A 4420-nucleotide genomic window follows, 5' to 3' on the forward strand; every position below is an offset into this window, starting at 1 on the left:
CCTGTAGTGTCATGGAGAGTCAAAAGGTAATCTGTTCATGTCAAGCAGTCATGAGGGGTTTCAGTTGGGTCCAAATGTAGCCGTAATTCTGAAATCAGATGCCCTATCTAACCTGAGCTTGAACAAACTGAATTTTCTTTGGCAACTTCATGTCCCTTTAAGGCCAAAAGTTGTGTTTTTTTACCCTGGAATTTTAATTATGTACATAAATAGCAACGGGAGAAGGCAGGGTTCTAAGGCATTATCTGTAAATGAAAGGATTACTGATTAGTCCACTTGTAGTGTGGCATCACCCAAGATAACAAAGAAGCCTCGTGTAGTTTTTCCTGAAGAAGAAAGCCAATTTACTACATTCAGTAATGACTTCTCTGCCATTTTTCTAGAAATATTGGTTTACTGCATGTAGTTTCCAGTATTTACCTTTAACTGATTAAAATGGGCAGAGCAGGGACGCCTGGGTGTCTTAGTCAGATAGGCATTTGACTCTTGATTTCAGCTCAGATCTTGATCTCAGGGTTGTGAGTTCAGGCCCCGCATTCAGCTCCACGCTGGGCATGGAGCTTACTTTAAAAAAAAAAAATGGGCAGAGCATGGAGCATTCTACTAATTTCCAGGTGAATTCTTCACATTTCTTGGCTTTTGAAAGTTCTCCTTCCACAAATCTTGTACGACTATGTATCCTCGTAAACCCCAGTCGTATAATCTCCTGCTACTGACCTGGACAAATATGATGGCTTGTTGTGGATAATAAACAGAAGCAGTTACTCCCATGAACCCAGGTGGATACACCAGCTTCCTTATTTTTGAACCTCTAGCCAAAAGAAGTCCAACAATGCCAGCAAAACCAGCAAAACACCAAGTTTCTGGGGGAAAAATCTTGGAGGTACATTTTGGAGATATTCATAGCTGTCTAACCCCTATTGAACCAAGCTCAGCATCTTGGGCTTAGTTTGTGAGTACATTTCCTGACACCAACTTGCATTTGGCTCACAATAATGTTGGAGATGTGAGATGCTTTCATCAAGTTGGGCCCTTGGCTCCCCCATATATTTAGATTGACCCTCGGGAATGGAGTAGAGCAAAAGCTCATTAACCTTCACGGTGGTTGTGTGAGGTGAGTCTTTTTTAGATGGTGCATAGACTCAAGTTGAGCAGACTCAGACTGGCTGGCCCCACAGACCTGAATAGCATTAAACATGTTGCTAGCAGTGGTGGCTCTGGTGGGGCCCAAGGTGGATGCTATTTCCTGTGAAGAGGTTTGAGTGGGGTGCCTGGGTGGCTTAGTTGTTAAGCATCTACCTTTGGCTCTGGTCATGACCCCAGGATCCTGGGGTCATGATCCCAGGATCCTGGGATCGAGCCCCACATCAGGCTCCCTGCTCAACAGGAAGCCTACTTCTCCCTTCCCACTCATCCTGCTTGTGTTCCCTCTCTTGCTGTGTCTCTCTCTGTCAAATAAATGAATAAAATCTTTTAAAAAATTTGACTAAAGGACCAGAGGCAAATCATCTATGCATTATAACAAGGTACACCTTGCAGAAAACTTTATATCATCCAAATGAGCTTTTAAGGTTTGTGAAAAGTAAAATTCTGGGAGAGCTGTACACCTGTCAGGGTGTATTGCCATTCCTCCCGAGTGAAAGCAAAAAGATATCGGCTATCCTTATCATCTGGAATACTAAAAAATGCACTACATAGATCATTTACAGTGAAAAATTTGCTTTCAGTGGGAATGGGTATTAGCAGCATATGGGGGTTAGGAACAACAAGGTGCTGAGGGGTAACAGTATTATTTATTGTTCAGAATTTCTGAACAAACCTCTATACTTGGCCATTGGGTTTTGTGCAGGGGATAATGAGGCCCTGAAAGTTGTAATCTTCAATTATGCGCTTGATGCCCTGAAGGGCTTCTTTATTTATAGGGCATGAATTATGGGATGAGGTTTTGAGGGATTTATTTGAATCTTGATGGGAGGTGCAGTGTGATTCTGCCAACATCAGTTGAGAATTTTAGCCATAAATGGATGGTAGCTGATCCAATAGGAACAAATGATCCATGTCTCTGGGCTCAGCTATAGTGGCATCAGAGATAGAACAAATAAAAGATAAACAATCATTTAATTCCACAAGTTGGCTATTTTGATTACTACTGTCAAATTCTAAAATTATTTACCTCCATTTGGGAGAAATTCTGGCGTGATACTTTTCTAAGAAATATCAGCCCAAGAAGACATGAACAGACAGTTCTCCAAAGAAGACATACAAATGGCTAAGAGACACATGAAAAAATGTTCATCATCACTAGCCATCAGGGAGATTCAAATCAAAACCACATTGAGATACCACCTTACACCAGTCAGAATGGCCAAAATTAATAAGACAGTAAACAACGAGTGTTGGAGAGGATGAGGAGATAGGGGAACCCTCTTACACTGTCTAGTGGGAATGCAAGTTGGTGCAGCCACTTTGGAAATCAGTGTGGAGATTCCTTAAGAAATTAAAAATAAAGCTTCCCTATGACCCTGCAATTGCACCACTGGGTATTTACCCCAAAGATACAGATGTAAGGAAAAGAAGGGCCATTTGTACCCCAATGTTCACAGCAGCAATGGCCACAGTTGCCAAAATGTGGAAAGAGCCAAGATGCCCTTCAACAGACGAATGGATAAAGAAGCTATGGTCCATATATACAATGGAATATTATGCCTCCATCAGAAAAAATGAATTCCCAACTTTTGTATCAACATGGACAGGACTGGAGGACATTATGCTGAGTGAAATAAGTCAATTATCATATGGTTTCACTTACTTGTGGAGCTTAAGGAATAACATGGAGGACATTGGGAGAAGGAGAGAAGAAGTAAGTTGGGGGAAATCGGAGGGGGAGACAAACCATGAGAGACTGTGGACTCTGAGAAACAAACTGAGGGTTTTGGAAGGGAGGGGGTGGGGGCATGGGTGAGCCTGGTGGTGGGTATTAAGGAGGGCACATACTGCATGGAGCACTGGGTGTGGTGCATAAACAATGAATCTTGGAACATTGAAAAAACAAAATAAAATAAAATAAAAATAAATATCAGCCCAATAAATGAATAGGGGTAGAGTAACGAAGGGGGGAAAAGATGAGTAGCTCTCAAAGGGCCTAAACAAAAGGGAATAGGTTCAGAGACAGGAACCTGTTAAAGTTTATTAGCAATATCCACTATTTGAACTGTTTTAGGACTCCAAGGCAGAGGCTGCTTTTATAACAGTGGGATTAATCACCGAGGGTATAGCTCTGGTGTCAATAAGGACAAGATTCAGTCCCAATCTGGAGAATGGTTTCTCTAGGCCAATTAAGAGGGAACATTGAGATGAGCCTTTGTAGTTCCTCAGAGCCCCAGTCACTGGGATTAGGAAGATATTGGAAAAACTGACTAGAGGACAGAAGGTGCCTGGAGCACTTAAAGTTGCAACAATATTTCTTTTTAATAAGAACATAATCTTGAAGTCCTAGCTCTTTGCAATAATAGCAGAAACTTGAAGGGTTTTGGTTTTGTTTAGGGACCTTCATTTGCCAGAGTTGAAAATTGAGAATCGTAGCAGTCTCTTTTAGGTAACTCACCTAGGATGCAAGCAAGCTGGTTTCCCATATTAACTAAATCTGGAGGAGGCAGCTTCCCATTCTGTCCTGGTCCTTTTATTATTTTTTTAATGATTTTATTTATTTATTCGACAGAGATCATGAGTAGGCAGAGAGGCAAGCAGAGAGAGAGAAAGAGAGAGAGCGAGAAACAGGGTCCCTGGTGAGCAGAAAGCCCAATGTGGGGCTGGATCCCAGGACCCTGAGATCATGACCTGGGCTGAAGGCAGAGGCTTAACCCACTGAGCCACCCAGGCGCCCCTGTCCTGGTCCTTTTAACTAAAAGAGAAAGATCCCAGTTCAGCCTGTTAATAAACATAGAGTTAAATGCCACTCAGTGAATTCAGCATCTAAAGGAAGACCAGAATATTCTTTAAAAAAATTATTTATTTGAGAGAGTGAGTGAGAGAGAGAACAAGTAGGGGGAGGGGCAGAGGGAGAAGCAGACTCCCGGTGGAGCAGGGAGCTGGACTGTGGACTTGATCCCAGGCCCCTGGGATCATGATCTGAGCCAAAGGCAAATACTTAACTGACTAAGCCTCCCACATGCCCAGACCAGAATATTCTTTTTTTTTTTTAAGATTTTATTTATTTGTCAGAGAGAGAGAGAGGGAGAACACAAGCAGGCAGAGCAGCAGGCAGAGGCAGAGAGAGAAGCAGGCTCCCTGCTGAGCAAGGAGCCCAATGTGAGACTCGATCCCAGGACCCTGGGATCGTGTCCTGAGCCGAAGGCAGCAGCTCAACCAACTGAGCCACCCTGGTGTCGCCAGACTAGAATATTCTTAAAAGACAATTTGG

At 42.8% G+C, this 4420-nt stretch overlaps 1 pseudogene; it reads right to left on the bottom strand.

Moving 5' to 3' along the window:
• Window positions 1-603: 603 nt before the first annotated feature.
• LOC111139798 lies at window positions 604-1191 on the bottom strand (annotated as a pseudogene).
• Between the last annotated feature and the right edge of the window lie 3229 nt (window positions 1192-4420).

Source organism: Enhydra lutris, unplaced genomic scaffold (genome assembly GCF_002288905.1).
Source record: "Enhydra lutris kenyoni isolate GAN:26980312 unplaced genomic scaffold, ASM228890v2 scaffoldscaffold119, whole genome shotgun sequence".
Taxonomy (NCBI): domain Eukaryota; kingdom Metazoa; phylum Chordata; class Mammalia; order Carnivora; family Mustelidae; genus Enhydra; species Enhydra lutris.